Consider the following 24,229-nt stretch of genomic DNA (forward strand, 5'->3'; position numbering starts at 1 on the left):
AAACATATTTTGTAAGAAATAAGGAGACACCAAGCATGGAGATTATGTGTGTGTCCTCAATTTGGGGCACACCATTTGAACAAGCAAATCGAAAAGTTGAATAAAACCAACCAAAAAAATGGGTCTGAATCCTCATCATTCTTGCTAATAGTAGAACCAGAGACCAGCCTTGCGGTCTATCTTAGCTGATCAGCAGTTTCCTTTCAACTCATATTTGAGCAATCTGGGTTCTGTCCAAGTTCAGCATTTTATTATCTCACTATTTTGGCACTAATCTCTTGGCTTCTGATCTGGCTATAAATCAATTGACTTCATACCTGAGACTTAGTCAAAAGAAATTTTTTTTTCACTTGGGTATTATGCAGAGACAAAACTAAACAAACCTTAGTCTGGAGGAAAAGAGGCAGTATTTTCTTTATTCATTAAAACATCATCAATTCATCCTCAGTCCTTCTTAGGAAGCTATCATTTATTACCAACACTTGAAGTCTCTGTGACTCAATCCATATACACACCATTAATAATCGCCCTAAATGCAGGAATGCCATGCTACTTCAGGCTTCTTTGCCACATTTGTCTATAGTTGCAGACCAGCTGGAAAGCTACTTTTCTAATTGCATCAGAGGCGGAGGAGTTCTAAGAGAAAATTGAATCATTTACTTTTCCAACAGAACTGTATCCAAATCATTGAATTAAAGATATGAATATTTTATATTTTATCTGTTATCATAGTCAAGTCTTGACAAAGTTTTTTTTTTTTATTTATTTAAGATTTAGAGAAAAAATGGAATTAATCTTAGGTGTGCAGAATGTTACTTACAGTAAGGCACCGTTTGAGAGCTATTAGATAGCATTTCATAAGTTCCCACCAAGTTTTGTTGGATTTAATACTAAAATGGGTGTCTTCTTCTTAAAGTGAAGGTTGTTCAGCATTATGTTTAGACCAAGAAATGCAATTTTTGTTTTACTGTTGTATATGCGTTTAGAATGTATGTAGAATCTAATAACTTCGCCCACTAGGTTAGAGCCATTCATTTCCATTTCCACGTTCAAAGCTAAACTTTAATGTGTGTTCTTGATAAGCAAGCTAACATCACATAATTACTACCTTTGATTCTCAATAGTTGGTAATGTGCCTCCTGACAGAAGTTTGTTTTTACTGTAACTCTTAGCAATAAATAATCAACAACTATCTTCCACTATATTCATGTTAAATTGAAATACAGAGAACTTTTAGAAAATATTACATCTTGTTGTAAATGAATAAATCATTTCCAACTGAGTCTCCATTATCAGTCTGCTGCCTTGACCAAGACCGCCAGCACTATGTAATTGTGTAAAACAATCTTCACCGTTAGTTATCTATTCAATTTTCATTGGTCTTTCTTCCCTATATTGTAACCTAATGTTGGGAAAAGTAGTGGCAGAAAAAGTAGTAGGAATTCAGAACTGAACTTTGATATGACACTGGCTTTAAGAGACTGAAGGTGAGGAGGAGGAAGAATCACAGAAATGTGATTCGCAGAAGAAATGTGAAAACTGTCCAAGAATCGGAGTGGGAAAGGGGAGCCGTCTTCCTCACAGAAGCAGCCCTAGCTCCGCAGAGGACACGGGAGGAACAAAGGGAAGGTGCACGTAGCAGTCATTTGCCTTTTATTCTGAAAGGTGTTGATGATGAATTAATTGGTGTCTCATCTTTTTTTGCTGCTACAGAATCAGCAAATAGTGATGAAAAGACCTTTTTCCCTGCAACTCACAAGGAGAACAGTTAGGGCTTATTGTTGAGCTGTCAAACCCCTGGCCCTCTGTGGAGAGGACTTGTGTGTGGAGTTGAGGGATCTACAGGTGGTGGAGGCCAGGAACCACTTCCAGGTGAACGGGGGAGAGGCAGGACAGCAGAAGAGATGGTTGCTCAGGATGGTGGATGGAGCAGCAGTGTAGTGGGCACAGTGAAGGACCAGCAGGGGATGCTTTTCTGTTTAGAAGGAGAAATGGGAGCCACATGGGCCATTGGGGACATCCAAAGTGGGGGAGGGGGCATTTGGGACAGGATGAGTGGAAAAAGGGGAATATCAGGACTGATATAAGAAGCTTTACTAACTCTCCCAAGTGGAAACTCAGAACCAGATTTAATTTGAATTTTATAAACAACAAAACAAAACATTTCTTATACCAAGTGTCCTGGAGCAATTCATATGATTACATTGTTAACACCTCTTTAAGCTGAATCAGCCCTCATAAGTAATTAAAAAAGCAGATCTACTTTTCCCTCAGTTCCTGTGTGTTCCCCAAAAGTTATTAGTTTTTTTAGAATGTTTGCTAAGAACTTCAAGTATCTTAGGAATAGTTTCCAGACACCAGAGTGCTACTGACATAAGCACTTGCAAGTTACCTTTACAATTCAGAACACAGAGTTTGTTGCCATAAGAACTGAAACAGGAGGGGCGACATTTATGTTCTATAACCATTTCTGTCCTTATGTCAAAGCTGTGCATCACTGCCTCATTGTTCCCTGAGCCCTCTAAGCTTGTAACAGTTTTATTATTTTTAATTTATTTTTTAAAATATATTTTATTGATTTTTTTAGAGAGGAAGGGAGAGGGATGGAGAGTTAGAAACATTGATGAGAGAGAAGCATCAATCAGCTGCCTCCTGCACACTCCCCAATGGGGATGTGCCCACAACCAAGGTACATGCCCTTGACCAGAATTGAGCCTGGGACCCTTCAGTCCGCAGGCCAACGCTCTATCCACTGAGCCAAACCAGTCCGGGCAAAAGTTTTATTTTTAACTGAAAACTTTGAAAATTTATTTTCAAATAGAGAATGTGTATATCTCCTAAGAATAGGAATGATAGGTCCACTGTAAAAATTATAATAAACCAAATAACCGGCTTACAGCCTGTTATGCTTGTATGATGGCAGATAAAGACCCAAGGAAAAGGAATTGACAATAAAACTGCATCCTGCTTCACACTAGTGGGGTTCATCACAAAAAACTCTCCAAGAATGCCATTCATTTGTATAAGGATTCATAACTATGCAACGCAGCTGCTAAGGATCCTTTGCAATGCACAAGGCTTTTTTCTTATTCCACCAGTTTGGATTTAGACCTCTTAAACTACATGAATAATCAACCAATTTTGTCTTGAAATACTGTGAGCTATATAAAAGGTGGTAAGTAGGCAGGATAGAAAGTGTACTTTTTTCTACACAATGGAAATCAGGCAATGCTTTTCCATGACGGTGTGACAAAATACATGTGGTTTTTAAATTTAATTATTTCTCCCTTGAAAAACATTCTCCTAATTTATTATCATAAAATAATTACTGATTACTATGCATTAGATATAGTATTATTAAAGTATGTTTATTTGGGGTACTTCTTCTCTTGTTGAATATTAAAACAAAATGTTCTAGGCATGGTAACTTTATACAAAAAATATTTGTGTGCACTTAAAAATTAACTATATAACAAAGCGTCTTTTCATAGCTATTTTTAATTAAACAAAGAATAAAAAAGAGGCACTCATAAATAAAGATTATCTAATGCAAATGTTAATTTAAAGATTTTTTTTCTCTATAACCACAATAACAATTATTCAATATGCCTCATTCATTGGAATGAAACAATTTATAAAAGGACATTGCTTTTCCTTGTATATAGTAATCATCTACATAGAACCCTGACCTAATGTCTGACTTTTAGCAGTTATTTATACATTAATTAACTATATGCACAGGGAAGTTGTGCACACCTGGCAAATTCTGAAGTCAATTGTTTCTTCTGCCCCCTTATTGAGTGCTGCACGACATCCTGAGCAAGCAATTCAATTATGCTTCAGGGCTGCAGGTGAAAAGAACGGTCCACTTGAGATGGATTCTGAGCTTTGGCCCAGTGACAAAAAATAATCAAGATCTGATAGTCAACCTTTTCCCACTCAAAACATATTTTTGAATTGAAATTGAATGTACGAAATGTGAAATTATGTGGCCTTTAAACTTAAGGAGAAATATCAGATTGCCCCCTATACAAACATAACATTACTTGCTGGGTGGTGTTATGTTGGGATTCTATATGTGAAGTGACAAGCAAAGAAACATGACTCCCGTGCATGTTATTATGTCCTATAAAATGCAACACACTGATTGAAAGGAAAACAGTATTTTCAATCTGCATTCAAGTAACCACTGAAAAAAGTTAATAGCCACCTTTTAATCTTCCTAAATGAGCTTGAAATCTTTTAACGTATCCACAATTATGGTGTTTTTAAATTTTATATGAATTATAAATTACATATATATGTACATATATACACACACACACACACACAGATATATAAACATATATAAATCCTGTATAAGAAAAGGCTAATATGCAAATCCACCAATTGCTCTGATGCACACTGACCACCAGGGGGCAGATGCTCAACACAGGAGTTGCCCCCCTGGTGGTCAGTGTGCTCCCACAGGAAGAGCGCTGCTCAGCCAGAAGCCGGGAGTGGGCCTAAACTGTCAGTCGACATCCCCCAAGGGCTCCCAGACTGTGAGAGGGTGCAGGCCGGGCTGAAGGTTCCCCCACCCTGTAAGTGCATGAATTTTGTGTACTGGGCCTCTAGTATATACATAATTATTGTCAGGATAAAAAAAGCCAAGCAAAAGCTTCCCAGGTAAACTACTTTATCATTTTCTAACTCAGGAGCCACTGACTTATTTTCTTGAGAATGAAATGCTTTTTAATTCCTTTAAATTTTTCTTATGTTTGGTAATAGGCATTCATGAATAATGAAGAAGCAAGGGTCTGATGCAAATTGAATAGGTAGGTTTCTAAAGAAAAAGAACAACTCAACTGAGAAAAGAAAATATCTATTCTTTTTCCTAGAGACCCTGGAAAATTGAGCAAAACTAGTTATGGGGATGCCATTAACTTCCAATGAATATTTTTAGGAAAACCATGTGAACCCTGAACTATCTTCAGGTTAAAGCACATGAGTGTACATAACTGTAATACAAATATTTTAATTAATATTTTGATTTAAAAATCTTATGCTATGAACTGTTTCCTGATACAGTGCCATAAAATATAGCACATGTTTTTCATAATAATATTACATCTAATTTTTCGACTCAAAGATTTATTCCTAATACAAAGGATTGGAACCTTTAAATTTTGCCCAAATGTCCACCAAATATTTGAAAAAGTTCCCAAGTTTCAGATCTTATTAATATACTAGAGTCCTGATAGATGAAATTCGTGCGGGGAGGGGTGTCCCTCAGCCCAGCCTTTATGCTATCATAATCTGGGACCCCACAGGGGATGTTCGACTGCTGGTTTAGATAGGGCCTAAACCTGCAATCAGACATTCCTCTCATAATCTGGGACCCCTTGCTCCAGAACCACCCACCTGCTTGCTCCTAATTGCCTGCCTGTTCTCTCCTTACCACTTGGCTTGAAGCTCCTTAGCGATGCCCTGGAGGCAGGAGAGGGTCCTGCCACCACCAATGTGCTCACCAGCCTGGCTTCTGGCTGACCCCGTGGTGGTCAGTGCACATCATAGCGACGGGTCGTTTTGATCATTCTGCCATAAGGGTCGCTGGGCTTTTATTATATAGGATAACTGTACATGGTTGTATTAATGACACCTTCAACTGCCAAGTCCAAAATTTAATTTTTATTCTTTCATCTATCTATTTTTTATCCTAATTTACAGACATATCATTAGAATTTCTAATCTCCTATATTTCTCTGAATTTCCACCCAACCCTCCCACCTCCACACCATAGCCTATCAGCCATTTTCAATCTATTTTTCTTCATAAAAAGAATTATGTTTTATACACTTGTCTGATTTTATTTATTACATATCTTACGTACTCCCACTTTTTTGTGAAGAAAATGAATTGTACTTTTAAAACTTATAACAAAATTAGTACATAATGACCTCAAATAGTAAAAGCAATACTGAGAAGAAAAAAAAAAAAAAACAAAGCCAAAGGTATCATACTCCCTGACATCAAATCATACTGCAAAGCTACAATAATTTGAACAGTATGGTACTGGCAAAAAAAAAAAAATAGAAATAGACACATAGACCATCTAATAAAACTGAGAGCATAGAAATAAACCCACATGTATATGGTCAATTACATTTCAACAAGGACCCAAAAACATATAATGAAGAAAAGAAACCCTGTTTGATAAATGGTGTTGGGAAAATTGGAATACCACATGTAAAAGATAAAACTAGACCACTGTTTGACATCATACACAAAAATTAACGCAAAATGGATTAAAGACTTCAATATAAGACCTGAAACAATAAAATACATAGAAGAAAACATAGGTACTAAACTTATGGACTTTGGCCTCAAAGAGGATTTTGTAAACTTGACTCCAAAGGAAAGGGAAGTAAAAGAAAAAAACAAATGAATGAAACATCATCAAACTAAAAAGCATCTTCAAAGAAAAACAAGTCAACAACAAAACAAAAAGGAAGTCCACTAAATGGGAGAGATATTTGCAAATGGTACCATTTATAAGGGGCTACTATCCAAAATGCATTAAAAATTCATGCAACTCAACAACATAAAAACAATACTATTAAAAACTAGGTAAAAAACTTGAACAGACACTTTTACCAAGAAGACATACAGATGACCAACAGATATATGAAAAGATGCTCAACTTCATTAGCTATAATGGAACAACAAATTAAAACCACAATGAGATACTGAGATACCATCCACATCTGTTAAAATGGCTATTATCTGCAGACAATAGACTAATGATTCTCAGAGGGAAGCGGGGATGGGAAAAGATTAACCAAAGATTTTACATGCATATATGCACAACCCAAGTGTCATGAAGGCCTGGGGAGGAGACAGGAGTGGGAAGGAGAGGGTCAATGGAAGGAGAAAAGGGGACATCTGTAATACCTTCAACAATAAAGATAAATTTAAAAAAATAAAGTACTGTTTAAGGATGTTCTATTTCTTTAAAAAAAAAGAAAGAAAAGTAATGTTGGAGAGAATATGGAGAAAAGGGAAACCTAATACACTGCTGATTGGAATGTAAATTGCTGCAGCATCTATATAAAACACTGTGGAGGTTCCTTAACAATTAAAAAATAGAGCTACCACCTGTCTGGTGTGGCTCAGCAGTTGAACATCTACCCTAGAATCAAGAGGTCGCTGGCTTGATTCCCAGTCAGGGCACATTCCTGGGTTGCAGACTCAATCAGCAGATAAAGATGTGGTACATGTATATGAAATACTACTCAGCCATAAGAAAAGATGAAATACTACCATTTGCAACAACATGGATGGATCATGAGAGTATCATGCTAAGTGAAGTAAGTCAGTGAAACCATATGGAATTGCACACCTGAAATGTATATAATGTTAACCAATAACAACACAGTAAATTTAATTAACAAAAGAATCTATTATGATGGGACATATTTCATTCTCCCCAAAATAATCCCCTTTTTCCTTTTATTGGTTGTTCTGAATGTTAGATATTTTTTTTTTCCCCATGGGGATCAAAAGGTAGCTAAGTATATTATTGCAAATAGAAAAACAGGAGGGGGGGGGGAAGAAAATTTTGTTAGTATTTCCCCATTTAGTTTGTTTGTGAATTTTTAATATAATGGAGGGATGTAAATAATTAAAATGTCAATATGTCAGTGAACATGTTTCAGCAGTTCAACTTTATATAAATTATAAATAAAAATGTTAAAATTTCTGGGAAATGCCAGCATTTTGATTTTTTTAAAGAAATAAATTTCAATATTGTTCGTAGCATTTTTAATAATACAGTAAATAGATTCAATTCTTTCACTGTTTTTTTTTTTTTTTTTTACTTATCCTACATGCAACTACATTCTGATAATGTATCTCCTGTGCTAGTCCTGTAAATGTGCTGTTAAAATACACTAAAATAGCTAAGTACAGAGCAAGGTTAAAACTCTTTTTAAAAAGCATTGTACTTAACCAAACAGTACATCTAATAGTGTGGCCACTCTGCTTGTACAAAGAGGCAGAACAAGTTAGTACATACATATAAGAAGAAAACTTCTAGAAATCTGTCCTACATTCACAATAACACACCAAGTAGAGATGAGAAAAGTTTTAAGTTTGTAAGTCATTTTAAAATCTATAATAATTATAGTCTGAAAAATCATGAAATTATGTTAACTATAGCCACAGAAAATTATCAATTTAGCTCCCTTGGTATTTTTCATGTAATCAATGTGGCTTTTGTTAAACCCTATAAGATTTTTCTCCTAGGATACTGCATGATTGGATCAGGTGAATAGCTTCCACTAAACATAATTTTAGATTAAGATTAGTTGGCTGAATTCAATATGAAAAAGTTCAATTCCATGAAAGCAATTAAATGAGGAATGCTCCCTTCCTCTTAATAAAACAATCTTTAGCTCTTTAATGGTTTAGGTTTGACTATAGTTAGAATGGGTTTGGGGATTCTGCTTGTATCCAATAATAAAGCCATATCCTCAGCACAAAGAAGAGTTTTACCCTTTACCCTTTTGTGTATAAAGTCAGGATGGAAAGCTCCAAGTTCAAGAGCAGTATGAAACCTGGTCCCCCATGCCCTGACTAGTCCCAGAAACGTAGTTTTGTGGGTTTTTTTATTGTCATTTTTAAGTAAAATTTTAACATGGAAAGTGTTGAAAAAGACTAGAAAATTCGAAAGTATTCCTGTGAGTGTTATGTGAGGATTCCTACTAGTCTTGACTTTCATACTGGTATTTAAAGCTCTAGTTTTTTTATAACAATCAAGAGACACAGGTTAGAATTGAGCTATGCTCATAACCAATTCCACACCCCAGTGTTGAAGTTCTCAGAAAGCTTACCAAGCTTTCCAAATATTTCATGATGCCTTCAAGGCTATCTACACATAGTTTTAGAAAGCATGGGAATTGTCAGATAAGAGGTATTATGGCTTAATTTTGCTTGCTCCTCAAATAATGATCCAAAGAGATATGTAAGGATTTCTCAAGAAGCAACAGGCTCAGACTTCGAAGTAAATTGAAATAATATGATTTTTGTTATCTAGAAACACAAATTTCCCCATTAAATGACTCATCTAGGCAGGATTGTATATTTCCTAAAAGCAAAACAGGTCATGACGATCCTGTTTCCTATTATATCCTCAATGCATAGGGTGGTCCTTAAAATATAATATTTGGGGAAATATTTGGGGGAAAAAGACAAAGTAAATGTACTATATACATTCATTATCCCTTACTGGATTATTAAAATAACAACTTATTTAATATATCTGCTCCACTTCTGCTCCTCTTAAATCTATGCCTTGCTCTGCTGACAACGTGAACTTTCTAGATTACAGGACTGATCTTTTATTCCATTTCATACTGTATTTCCTAAAGGTTCAAGTTTAAGTGCCTTAGGATATAAGGCAAGGACATTCTCAAGATGAACTCTCCTAACTGTCCAAACATTTTAGCAGTGCCCTTCACATAACTGTCTTTCAACAACTTTGAAGGTCATTATTAAACATATTATGTAGTTTCAAACTTTCTTGTTTCCTCATAGTGCAACAAATTCAATGTGTCAATGGTTGGTTGGTTTGTTTGTTTATGTATTTAAATTATTATCTGGCTGCTAAAATTCAGAAGAAATTCCAGAGGGATAAAAAGAGTTTTGTCCCATCAACAAAACAACAAGAGAGCCCACTGCATGGGAGAACATATTTGCCAATGTTACATCCAATAAGGGTTTAATCTCCAACATTTTTAGGGAACTCATACAATCTAACAAAAGGAAAATAAACAATCCAATCAAAAAATGGGCAAAGGACCTAAATAGAAAATTTTTGAAGGTGGACATACAGAAGGCCACGGGGCATATGAAAAAATGTCAAAGTCACTAATCTTCCATGAGATGCAAATCAAAATGACAAGGAGATATCACCTCACACCTATCAGAATGGCTACCAACAACAAATCAATGAACAATAAGTGCTGGCAAGGATGTAGAGAAAAAGGAATCCTAGTACACTGCTGGTGGGAATGCAGACTGGTGCAGCCACTGTGGAAAACAGTATGGAGTTTCCTCAGAAAATAAAAAAATGGAGCTCCCATTTGACCCAGTGATCCTACTTCTAGGAATATACCCCAAGAAATCAGAAACATCAATCAAAAAGAATATTTGTACCCCTATGTTCATAGCAGCACAATTTACAAAAGCTAAGATTTGGAAACAGCCTAAGTGCCCATCAGCAGATGAGTGGATTAAAAACTGGTGGTACATCTACACAATGGAATACTACACTGCTGTAAAAAAGAAAGAACTCTTACCATTTGCAACAGCATAGATGGACCTGGAGAGCATTATGCTAAGTGAAATAAGCCAGCAGAGAAAGATAAGTATCATATGATCTCACTCATTTTTGGAATATAATGAATAATATAAACTGATGAACAAAAATAGATACAGAGATATAGAAGCATCAAACTATCAAAACACAGAGGGAAGACGAGGTGGGGGGTGGAGGGTGGTAAGAGATCAACCAAAAGTCTTGTATGCATTCAATAAGTATAACCAATGGACACGACAATGAGCTTCATGTCATCAGATTTACAGAGTTCTTAAATTTAGGGCAGCTTAATGATGTTCAAAGTGGATAGATATATTGATAAACAAGTATCAAATTTCACAGCTTGGTTGCTACAAATTAGAATAAAGATGTTGTTAAAAATATTCTTAGAAAAAATATATATTTGTTATAAAAATATAGCAGTTATGACAAAAATGTTAAAAGAATGGAGCTTGTATAAGAGTCTAATGTAATGACTCTCTTTGTCAGTAAGTTGTCTATGCAACCTATTTAAAGCGTTAGTAGAAATTAAATATATTAGATGTCAGCTCTAGAAAAATTGAAAACTAACAAACAAAAAACTTTATTCTCATACTTCAGACCACAAAAGCACTCAAGTTAAAAACAAATTCAAAATGTATAGGTAACATATAGGTAAATAAATTCCCCACATTTTTCCATTCTTAACTTTGCTGACATAATTTAGATAAATTACATAATTTAATTATGTATCTAAATTACATAATTTAGATAAATTAATTGTTAAAATACATTATGTTTTATTTTATATTGTACAAAATGCATATATTTTATGCATTATGTAAAAATTGTCAGTATTTAATATATATTTTTATTAAATTAGGGTGCAGTTGATTTAATAATTAAATTACTCAATAACATAATCATTTTAATAAAAGAGCATTCTTTCATATTTCTTTATAGTTGAAAGAAAAAAATTTAAAATTTTTTTCTGTGGATTTCATGTGTATTGAGTAAAACAGAAAAAACTAATATAGATCAAATTAATTCCTTTTGCTCTTATCTAGAATTTATCCTGATATAACAGAAATTCATTATTTCTGAGTTGACAAAATTCTAAGTCTAAATTCCACAAGTTTTCTCAGCTAGGAAAAAATCTAAAAAATAAAGTTTATCAAAAAGTAAACACTGAAATTTAAGTAATTACCTTCTTTGTATTCTTTATATTTTATTCATAATATATTCAATTTTTGTTTTAAATTAATTGAAATCAACAACTGAATTTGTATAATAGGACATATTAGTTTTGTTAGTTCAATTTATTCTTAAAAAGGCAAATTTAGTAATTTGTTTTCCTCTTGAATGTTTTCTCAGCATAACCCTCTCATATTCTAATTTTTCACTATATCATTTCTATGTATACAAAGTGGGTTTCACCTAACTTAATATTTGCATTACATCCTTTAGGAAACCCATTGAAGTATTGCCTTTTTTTCTTTTTTGTATATTTTTCATGGGCACACAGGTACTAAATAGGGCATCCTAGATTTGCATGCCTGCCCACCTGATTTCAAAGCTTATCTTTTTATCCTATTACTTGTACACATCATTCTTTGATTCTGTTATCTATTCAAGTAAGCAATTGCTGAAACTGTGAAGATCACAGCTATATGAAAAGAGCAAATTACACATGCCATCAGAAACCTGAGTATAGAGGAGTTGGTGAACCAGCACTGACTGGCAACAGCCTCTATTGTTCTTACTTTTCTAGGTGAGGACAAGCCTTGATTCCAGATTGTGATCTTTTAGAAATTGGTGAGTAGAGTTGATAAGTGGAGGGAGCACTACCCTGATTATTCTTTTCAAGATAACCTTTTCAGATGAGCTCAACAGGACAACAAGGAATCAGGATGCAACTCTAAAGCTGCAGCCCAATGGGACTTAGCTAGGGACCCTATGCCCACTTTGTAAGGGCCACTTACATTCACTTTCCTACAGGAAATAGAGTTTTATAGTTTTGTATTTTACATTTAGGCCTATGATCCATTTCGAGTTAATGTTTTTGTGAGTGGTGTAGGTTCTGTGTTTAGATTCATTTTTATTTATATTATTTTGCACATGATACCATTTGCTAAAGATACTATCTTTGCTCTAATATACTGTGTGTGTGTGTATCTATCCATCTATATCTATCTATCTATCTATCTATCTATCTATCTATCTATCTATCTATCATCTATCTATCTATCTATCTATCTATCTATCTATCTATCTATCTATAGTGATTTGTTTCTGTCTTACCAAATTAAGGATGTTCATATAGACATCTAAAAATATCTTTATATATCATAACAACGGTGTTCAGCAAGAGGAGTTGATTTTAGTGTATAGCTTTTTTGTTTATTTTCCTCCACCAATAATAGGTAATCAATTTTAACCGATTTTATTCTTTTCTAACACATTTATTTTTCAGTGACTTATGTGCTCATTACAAACAATTCCACAAAAGAAACCTCCACCCCTGAACATTAAACATTTGATCAATATAAGAGTTTCATTGTAGAAAGTAGTGTTAAAAGTTTATTCATTCAGTGCACTCTTTAGAGATGATTAACTGTCTTTATTATATTAAAGCAAACCCAAAGCCATCTGCCAAAGGTGATTGTGTCTAAGCACTGAAACCATTTCATGTGAAAACTCATTTTCAGGCTCCTAATTATTTTTCATTATAGTGGCACTGTGGAATAGATTGGAATTGGGCAGTAATTGCCAGGTCTGAGCAGTGTGGACCATTGCAATGTATCAGTTTAGATGAAGTGTGACAAGGATACATCTAGCTACTATATAACTTCCATTAACCAACTTCCCTGTCCCTGATCATGTAACACTTCATAGAATGTGGTCAGCACAAGGTCATAATAATGGCTTTCTGACTGACTTCGAGTATTTTGTACAAGTGCAAGCTGTTAACCCCCTGTGTTAACATTGTTCTAGTAATGTCCAGTTATTGCAGTTGTCAGAAATATCTATTTCTTCTAGGGGACAAGTAAACTTTTTAGAAGTACAAGTTTCAAACTCAAGTTGACTTCCTCCACATGTAATGTTTCAAAAGCCTGAAATTAAGACAATTTCATATGATATAATTGTAAGTGGTTAATTACTCAGTAGTATTACTCAGTCAATTCAATATCTATAATAATAAAAGTGTAATATTCTAATTAGACCGAACAGCCAATTGATCTTCCGGATATCATTCCGGATGTCCTTCAGGATGAAGCCACAGCGGTGGGGGCTGAGGCAGAGGTGGTTAGGGGCGATCAGGCAGGCAGGCATAGTGGTTATGGGAGATCAGGCCAGCAGGCGACTGGTTAGGGGTGATCAGGCAGGCAGGCAGGTGAGTCGTTAGGAGCCAGAGGTCCCGGATTGCAAGAGGGATGTCTGACTGCCGGTTTAGATCCCTGTGGGATCGGGCCTAAACCAGAAGTCGGACATCCCCCGAGGGGTCTCGGAGTACAAGAGGGTGCAGGCTGGGCTGAGGGACCCCCCGGCCCCCGTGCATGAATTTTGTGCACTGGGCCTCTAGTCCTAATATAAAAGTTCAGTCCAAGCAGGAAACACTCTCAAATTATATCTATACGTGCAATCAAGTAGATCATTTTTTTAAAATATATTTTATTGATTTTTTACAGAGAGGAAGGGAGAGGGATAGAGAGTTAGAAACATTGATGAAAGAGAAACACCGATCAGCTGCATCCTGCACACTCCCCACTGGGGATGTGCCCGCAACCAAGGTACATGCCCTTGACCGGAATCGAACCTGGGACCCTTGAGTCCACAGGCTGACACTCTATCCACCGAGCCAAACCAGCCAGGGCTAGTAGATCATTTTTAAGCAAACTTACTAGTAGAGCAAAAGGGCCATACTTATAGATAAACCCTTTCCATAAAGAAGTTTCCTCTACAATAGTAACACTATGGAATATATAAGTAATTCTCAACCAGATAATATTTTCCCCTTTTCCTCAGGGAAATTGGCAAATGTCTGGAGACATTTTTGATTGTCACAGAAAGCGGGGAGGATGTGTGGTACTGGCATCTAGTGGGTAGAGACAACCAAAAATTATATGGCCCAAAACTTGGTTTCAATTTGTTTCCTTCATACTTGAGATGAAAAATTATTCTTTTATGATTGACATTTCTTAGATATTTGCCCTCTGTAAACATTAAACTATTAATATTACTTATTAAGAATAAGTAATTTTGCCTGTAGTAATTTCATGCATACAACAAATTGTAATTTTTGAGTCATGGTCCTTTAACTGCTTCCTAATGGAATGCTTTCTTTTATAAGCTGAGTTGAATCAAACACTTCTGAGAGAAACAGTCCTTCTAATCTGATGTGAGTCTTCAATCAGAAAGGATATATGTACCCCTGTGTTCATATTGTAAAGTGTGCTGCTATGAACACAGGGGTGCATATATCCTTTCTGATTGGTGTTTCCAGTTTCTTGGGATATATTCCTAGAAGTGGGATTACTGGGTCAAATGGGAGTTCCATTTTTCATTTTCTGAGGAAACTCCATACTGTTTTCCACAGTGGCTGCACCAGTCTGCATTCCCACCAGCGGTGCACAAAGGTTCCTTTTTCTCCACATTCTTGCCAGCACTTGTCATTTGTTGATTTGTTGATGATAGCCATTCTGACAGGTGTGAGATGGTACTGCATTGTTGCTTTGATTTGCATCTCTCAGATGATTAGTGACTTTGAACATGTTTTCTTTTGTCTCTTGGCTTTCTGAATGTCCTCTTTCGAAAAGTATCTACCAGTATTTAGGTCCATTGCCCATTTTTTGATTGGGTTGTTTATCTTCCTTTTGTTAAGTTGTATCAGTTCCCTGTAAATGTTGGAAATTAAACCCTTATTGGTGATAATCTGGCAAATATATTCTGCCATGCAGTGGGCTTTCTTGTTGTTTTGTTGATGGTTTCTTTTGCTGTACAGAAACTTTTTTATTTTGATATAGTCCCATTTGTGTAAAAGCCTTATATGACAAGCCTACAGCCAACATCATACTCAATGGGCAAAAACTAAAACCATTTCACCTAAGAACAGGAACAAGACAAGGATGCACACTTTAATCACTCCTGTTTGACATAGTACTGGAAGTGCTAGCCATAGCAATTAGACAAGAAAAGAAAAAAAAGGTATCCAAATTGGAAAAAAGATGTAAAACTGTCATTATTCACAGATGACATGATACTGTACATAGAAAACCCTAAAGACTCCATAAAAAATTATTAGACTTAATAAATGAATTTGGCCATGTAGCAGGATACAAAATTAATGCCAAGAAATCTATGGCATTTATATATACAGAAGAACTTGGCAATATATCAAGCTTTTTGAAATATACTTAATACTGACATAGATAATGTTGTTCTAATAGTATATTTTAAAGAATTCCTCACCCATTTGCAGAGTGATTCTTTTTTTTTTTTTTCAACCCTCACCTGAGGACATGGTTAGAGAGTGGGAGGGAAAAAGGGAGAAACATCAGTGTAAGAGAGAAACATTGATCAGTTGCTTCCATATGTTGTGGGACCAGGGATTGAACCTGCAACCTGGAATTGAACTGGCAGCCCTTTGGTGCACAGGACATCGCTCAACCAACTGAACCACTCTAGCCAGGCTTGCAGAGAGAATCTTATCAAATGATGTTTAATATAGAGTTATCTTAGTAGCAAAAACAATAAAAAACAGAAACAACTAAAAATGTCTCTAGGTAGCAGTCAAATAAATTATAGTTCATCTCTCTAGTGTATAGAAATTTTAAAAAATATATTTATATATTAGCAAAATTGTTAGTGATTTTTTATGATGAGGAGAGAAATGAATATATAATGAGAGGAAAAGAATAAAGGGGAATCCTCACTTTATTGTTTGTTGGCTCTTACCTTTAGTTTTTTTTTTTTACAATGAGATTGTTTTGTGCTCTACATTATGCAATTTGAAATGATAGATGAAAAAGGAGGAATGATGTAATCCTTATATTTGCAAATGTGACTTCCATGATCAGCTCCATGTACAAAGGGCAACTTGTTCCCTGCAGGTTTTTGGCTTCCTTTTACACTTTAAGGGCCTTAATGGAAGAGGAAAATCCCTGTTCCTCTCATGCCTGCATCTTAAAGCATCATTTTTCACTGACAGCAAGGTCAGTCTGCATTTCTACCCTGACAGTTATTTGCTTCAACAACTCAACATAACTTTTTACATGTAAAACCACAAAGCAATATTGAAAGATTATATCCCTGGGTATGCAGCTTTTTTTTTTCTCCCATTTTAACTGTTATTAGCCAAAGCCCAAATTCATTTTGGTTTTATCTAGACTTGATTAGAATGTTCCTTTGTAATTTATCCTAAATCTTAATTTAAGATTAAAAGTTTACTTTGGATCTACAGCCTTTTCTTATAAATAAGGCTGTCATTGATCATGACATTAAATCAGAAAACTGTATTAAATGTTTCCTTAGCAACAGGTCTTTGATGGGGGGGGGGTTGTTATACTACATTTTGACTTTTGAAAAAAAGACATACTTTTCTTTTTGACACAAACCACTAAAAACATACATTGAATGGATCAAAGAGATAACTAAGAAGAAACTAATAATATCATCACAGGAAGAATATTTCCCAACCTTCAAAGTCAGGAGATTATTTGGCATTGAGTTGACCTACTGAGGACTGCATAAGCAAGAAACATGTAAATAACTTTTATTATGTCTGCAAAGCTGAGGATTTAAGATAGTGAGCTCCTGAGTCAGACAACCTTGATTCATATCTTGCCCCAGTCCTGGGGTAATTGGGTGATCTTTACCAAGAGAGCATATGAGACTCACTTCTCCACTTGTCATGTATGTAACAATTCTATGAGAATTAAATCTAAGAAAATGTGTGCACTATTTAATGAAGGTCATCGTTAAGATCATTACTCTAAATACATGAATTAAATACACTTTCAAATGCAAATTTTCCTTAAAATAATTGAAAAATTCTGGATCTGTAAGCTTATTATTGTTTGTTTGGTTTATTCAGCTGTTTAGTTTTTTATTTTTATATTCTACATCTGAGTGAAATCTAATGGCATTTGTTTTTCTCTGCCTGGTTTATTTCACTTAGCATAATAAACTCTAGGTCCATCCATGTTGACCCAAATGGCAAGATTTTGTTTTGTTTTGCTTTTTTTTTTTGATATGGCTGAGTACTATATATATATATATATATATATATATATATATATATATACATGGTTATTGCACATATATTCCACATCTCTTTTTTAATGTATTTTTATTGATTTCAGAGAGGAAGGGAGAGGGAGAGAGAGATTGAAACATCAATGATGAGAAAGAATCATTGATCGGCTGCCTCCTGCACGCCCCACACCTGGGGATCAAGCCTGCAACCCGGGCATGTGCCCTGACTGGGAACCAAACTGTGACCTCCTGGTTCATAGGTTGATGCTCAATCACTGAGTCACACAGGCCGGGCCATATTCCACATCTTTATCCGTTCATCCATCAGAAGACATTTAGATTGTTTCCATTTCTTGACTATTGTGAATAAAGCTTCAATGAACACAGGAGTGCTTATATCTTTTGGAATTAGTGTTTTTATATTCTTTGGATAAATAAATGGAAATGGAATGTCTAAGTGACATGATGTTTCTATTCTTAATATTGTTTTCATACTGTTTTCCACAGTTGCTGTACTAATTTACATTTATGCAAGCAGTGTGTGAGGGTTTTCTTTTTCTGCATCTTTTCTAAGACTTGTTTCTTGTCTTTTTGATAAGAGTCATTCTGACAGGTGTGATTTGATATCTCATTGTTGTTTTGATTTGCACTTTTCCAAAAAATTAGTGATGTTGAATATCTTTTCATGTGCCTTTTGGTCATTTATATGTCTTCTTTGGAAAAATACTGATTCAGATCCTCTGCCCATTTTTAACTCAGGTTTTTGTTGTTGTTGTTGAGCCATATGAATTTGTTTTATATTTTGGATATTAACCTCTTATTGAATGCATGATTTACAAACATCTTTTCTCATTCAGTAGGTTGTCTTTACATTTTGTTAATAATTTTATTTGTGTGCATAAGCTTTTTAGTCTGATGAAGTCCCATTTTTGTGCTTCTGCTTTTGTTTCTCTTACCACCAACAAATTGGTGATTACTGGAGGGGAGCAAGGGTGTAGCTTAAAGGACAAAACAAATAAAGGGGTCAATTGTATGGTGATAGATAACACTAGGCTTTTGGTGGTGTGATAAAATGCATACAGGTGTTGATCTATAATGTTGCATACCTGAAACTCATATAATCTTATAAACCAACTAGTGGCCCAGTGCACAAAATTCGTGCACAGGGGAGGGGGTGTTCCTCAGCCCGGCCTGCACCCTCTCCAATCTGGAACCCCTCGAAGGATGTCCTACTGCTGGTTTACAGGGATTGCGCCTAAACCGCAGTCAGACATCCTTCTTGCAATCTGGGACTGCTGGCTCCTAACCACTCACCTGCCTGCCTTCCTGCCTAATTGCCCCTAACCACTCTGCCTGCTGGCCTGCTCACCCCCAACTGCCCATCCTGCTGGTCTGCTCACCCCCAACTGCATCCCTGCTGGCCTGCTCACTCCAAACTGCCCCCCCCAGCTGTCCTGATCACCTCCAACTGACCCCCACTGATGGCCTGCTTGCCCCCAACTGGACCCCTGCTGGTCTGCTTACCTCCAACGGCCCCACCCCCCACCAGCCTGGTCACCCACAACTGCCCTCCCCTCTTGGCCTCTAACCACCTCTACCTCGGCCCCACCACCATGGCTTTGCCCAGAAGAATGTCCAGAAGGTCTCCCAGTCTAATTAGCATATTACCCTTTCATTAGTATAGATAGAGGACTGGTGCACAGGTGTGGGCCAGCTGGTTTGCCCTGAAGAGTGTTTACAGGGATCAGGATGGGGGTTCCCTTGGGGCATGGGGCAGCCTGGTTGAAGGGCCTGTGGTGGTTTTCAGGCCAGCCACACCCCTATGGGTGAAGGTCCCCGCTGGGGGGGCATGGCCAGCCTGGGTGAGGGGCTGATGGCTGTTTTCAGGCTGGTTAAGCCCCGCAGCAGGGACCCTCAATCCATGAGGGTGTGGCCAGCCTGGGTGAGGGACTGATGGCTGTTTGCAGGCTGGCCACACCCCCTTCAGGGTGGGGGTACCCACTGGGGTGCCTGGCCAGCCTGGGTAAGGGGCTGAGGGCTGTTTACCAGCTGGCCACAGTCCCAAGAAACCCAGGCTCCCAGACCCTCCTTGTGTGGAGGTCACAGCAGCTGGAAGCAGGTATCTGGGATTTGTCTTCTATAATTGAAACTTTGTAGCCTTGAGCAGAGCCCACAGCTGGCCAGGGTAGGCAGGAAGCTTGGCTTCCTCCATCGTCAGGGGAAACCTAAGCTTCCTATTTGCTCCAGCTCTGTGGCTGCTGCCATCTTGGTTGGGTTTATTTGCATACTCGCTCCTTATTGGCTAGTGGGTATGGCTTGTGGGCGTGGCTTGTGAGTGTAGTGGAGGTATGGTCAATTTGCATGTTTCTCTTTTATTAGATAAGATGTTACCTTAATATAAAATAAATATAAAAAACTATCTGGAGAGTTATGTACTGTTCCCAGGGTACTATCCTAGAAATGGGTAGTTTGTATCATAGAATAAGTCATGTGAAAGAACTACAAACATTTTGCCAAAGTTATTTTTAGAATTCAAGTTCCATGATTATTTTGGCTTCTTGGTGAAGTAAAATTATTATATTTTAGAATAAATAAGAGTCTTATACTAATTGCCCAGTTATTTAATGCTTCCAGACTTCCTAAAAAGCATTTCTATCATTGGATCAAAATAACCTCAAAAACTTGAGCAATTTGCCTTTTGGTAGATTAAAACAACAGCAGTAATATCAGTACAAATTGTAGACACCACTCCCATGTCACCAGTATAAACAAATGCAGATGTACTTTTGAATTCATGTAACTGTACTTAAAGAGGCTCACTTTTTAAAATTTATTTATTCATTCATTCAATCATTCATTCTTCACCTGAGGATGTTTTATTCCCATTGCTTTTCAGAGTGGAAGGAAGAGAGAGAATGAGAGAGAGAGAGAAAGTGAGAGAAACATCGATGTGAGAGAGACACATCAACTGGTTGCCTCCCGCACATGGTACGTGTGGAGCATGGGCTGACTCTCTAACGCTTAGCAACACTGGCCAGGGCAAAGGGAGGCTTTCTTGATGTTAACTTTTTATATTGGATTTTTAGGTATTTAGGAAAATGAGGTATGCATATTAAAGTTTCTTACATCTTTCATATTGTTCTAAGGGATACTGATCTGAAGCAGAGAGATTCAGTGGATTATCATACTAATTCCCTTACTGTTTTTGCAAAAGATATTTGACAAAGTCAATCTTTGAAGAGTCCAACAGACCAAGTCATCTTTTTAGAGACATAGTTAAGGAGATTTAGCTCTTCCTCCTGGTTAGAGTCTGAAGTAATGCTCAATTTCTAGAGCACCTTCCTTAGAGTGGAAGTGGGCATCTGACAATAGGGAAGAGGAGCAAAAGAAAAACATCTGAAGGTAGATCAGAAAAATGGGAGACCAGAGGAAAAAAAGAAATATTAAGAAACTCATTCTAGGTCTACATGCATTAAGAGGTGATTTGTAGAAACAGCAAAGAAATCATCTGTACCATTTCCTAGATTTATGTTTGCTCACAGTTGTCTCTGTAGAAATAGATTCGAACTATAGGCTTTTTGAGACATTGAGGCAAAATAGAGAGAGCACAAAGTTTAATTGAACTAATAGGATATTTTTCTACTAAAACAACTTAAGTTGTCAGTCATGAGGACTCAGTTATGTATTGAACAACTTTTTCCTTAAATAAAAAATGTTCTCTCTGGGGAATTATGCAAATCAATGGGTTGGGTGGGTTACATTAAACAAGCATTTATGTTGCACACACAGAAGCTGTTTGCACAGAAATAAAAGAGGCACACTGCTAAACTAATACTGCCTCACCATGCTGCATAGCAGGACTCCAGGCACATGACACCCTAGAGCCAATTGGAGAAAAAGAGAATGGCCAGGCTGTGACATTGGACCCACTTTACTCAATTTTCTGAACTTCAGTTCCCCATCCAGAAAAAAACATGAGGAATGCAATTTACAGGTGTATTAAAAAGGAAGAGGCGGGATGTGTGTGTGTGTGTGTATATATATATAAATAATTGCACACACACATATACATATAGAATCATGTGATATATAGCATGGTACTGAGCAGTCTTGGCAGAAAGAAAAACTCAATATACTTTAAATTACTTCTTCCCAATTCCTCTATTACAACAATAATCAATTGGCCTTTAACCACCTCATGATGCATGGTATTCTCCTTTGAAAGTGATTTTTATGAGCATAAAAATGCACAGCCTTATCATGTTCTTATTCATAAAAAAACATATTTTTAAAAAAATTTTCCTTTAGTTCTGCCATAATAATAATTGGAAAAATATAGATTTTTAATTTCAATTACCAATATATACAATTTTTATGGTGGGAAGAAGGGTGCAATGATTGATCTCAAAATCCAGTTAATTAAATAAGTTATCAATGATCCTGAAAACTGGAAAATTCACAAATATTCAAAATAGCTTGTGAATTCATTAAGATATTTTAAAATCTAAGAATCAGTCAATTTTCTCAATAGGTTTACTGTTACACTTTCCAAAATCACTCTTTAATACATAATTTCATCAGTAAGAATTTATTTAAAAACTTATTTAAATGAATCAGAATTCAATTATAATTATAGTGTAGTTATTATTGAATCATTTCTGAAAAATAGTATATTTCTAACTTATCTAATACAGGATTATTAGAGAAATATTTTATCTGTTAAGCTATTATTTAGAAATTATATTATTAATTAGAAAGAACATAGTTTAGATTTTACATCCTAAATATAATAATGCAGCATCATTCCTGTAAAATGTTTTTCTTCATTTTTGAAATCTACTACACAAATCAAAACTTAGAAAACAATCAATTATAGAAAAGCAACATTTTTCTGTTCCTCAAAAACTTCCAATGTTTCTAAGAAATTGAAGATTCAGCCACTAATATTCTCCATAAAATTCCAACATTATTATATAATTTCAGGGTTTCGATGAATTCAAATGTAAATATGGAGAAAGTAAAATATGTTCTGCAGTGACCTTTATGCTTGAGGGGCTTATTCAGCCTCAAAATAACCTCCCCTAAGAATACTGTTATTCTTTAATACGCTCACACCTAACAAGTGAATGCACTGGTATAAATGAATAATTACAGTTCCAAAGTGCTGAATAATGGTAACAGTTGTCACCACCATGACCTTTCCTAAGAAAGTCAATCACTGAGGGCCTTCCACCTCTGTTTTTAAACTTGGAAGTAAAAATATTATTTTGGGTCAGCATTAAATCTTTTTACTTTTGAATAGCCTCTCTTGGAACTTATTCTGTATTTCTTTATTAAAGCTGTTGGTAAAGTGAAGGTCAGTACAAAATTTATATAGAGAGAAACAGTCATTTTTATCATCTTATTCCACTGAAAATATTATCAGCATGACTTATTTTCACGTGACCCGAATGTTCTATAACCTTGAAAATCCCCATATGTTCCTGGTTATATTAAGATTGATTGTATGTGTCCGTCAGCAAGATGTCATGGTTTACATGCACAATAAAATTTAGTTTTATACTTTTTAAGTTGACATTAAGAAAAATTATGTAAAAATTATGTGTACATATACTATGTGCATTTATATCTGTATCTACCTACATCTGTTTATATATATTTATAAATATATACAAATTATCAAAGTCAATAAATCTGGCCTCCATAGGGATTGACTACAGTTATAATCCTGACAGCTGTATATACATTGCACATGATGAAATTCCTATTGGTTGTTATTCTCAGCATGTACTGAGAGCTAAATGTTTTTCCTATAGCAGGTCTTCAAAGTTTTGCAAATTTTCCAAGTGAAAAATGAAGACAATATATTTGTGCTGATTAAGTTATATATTTATACAAACAGGGCAAGCCAAAACAAATATTGATCTTCCTAAAACCTAAAATTTAACTTATTGATAATGAAAATGATCTTTCCAAAAAATACAACTTTGCATAAGCAGAAAAAAACAACACAAAGCCTAACTTTAAATAGAAAGATAGCATCAAAAGTAACAATAAAACTTTAACACAAAAGTTGATGAGAACAGAAAGAAATATATAATTGCATTTGAAAATACTCTTCTAAGAAATTGTCACATTTTAAAAACTCAACATTTTCTATAAAAATATTTCTGAAGCAAATATAGTGCTGCTGTTAGAACTGTAAATATTTTTTATAATTTTCGTTTCAAAAGTACATGGATGTCGAATTCATTATGAAATCTTAAGTCCGTGAAATCTCTTGAGTTTTTAAGTGTTAACATTTTAAATAAAATATGGTATATTTTAATAATAACTCTCAATTTGTTTAAATTTACTTTTAAAAATAATTAAAAAACACTGAATATGTTTATTTTAAACTGAGCCCTAAACTTCATTATTATAACATTTTGTAATAACTTTTCACTTTACATATTCTCACAAACATACATGGCTATAATGACCACCACCTCTATCTTATTTCAAACTATCTTCCAATTGACACTGCACTCTTATGCACCACATTCATATATTTAATATAGAATTGTACTCCAATTGAACATCTTGCATTCACTTCAAAGTCAACAGTTCATAACTCATCTCATCAAATTCCTCTTA

This window comes from Myotis myotis, unplaced genomic scaffold, assembly GCF_014108235.1.
Source record: "Myotis myotis isolate mMyoMyo1 unplaced genomic scaffold, mMyoMyo1.p scaffold_m19_p_7, whole genome shotgun sequence".
Taxonomy (NCBI): Eukaryota; Metazoa; Chordata; class Mammalia; order Chiroptera; family Vespertilionidae; genus Myotis; species Myotis myotis.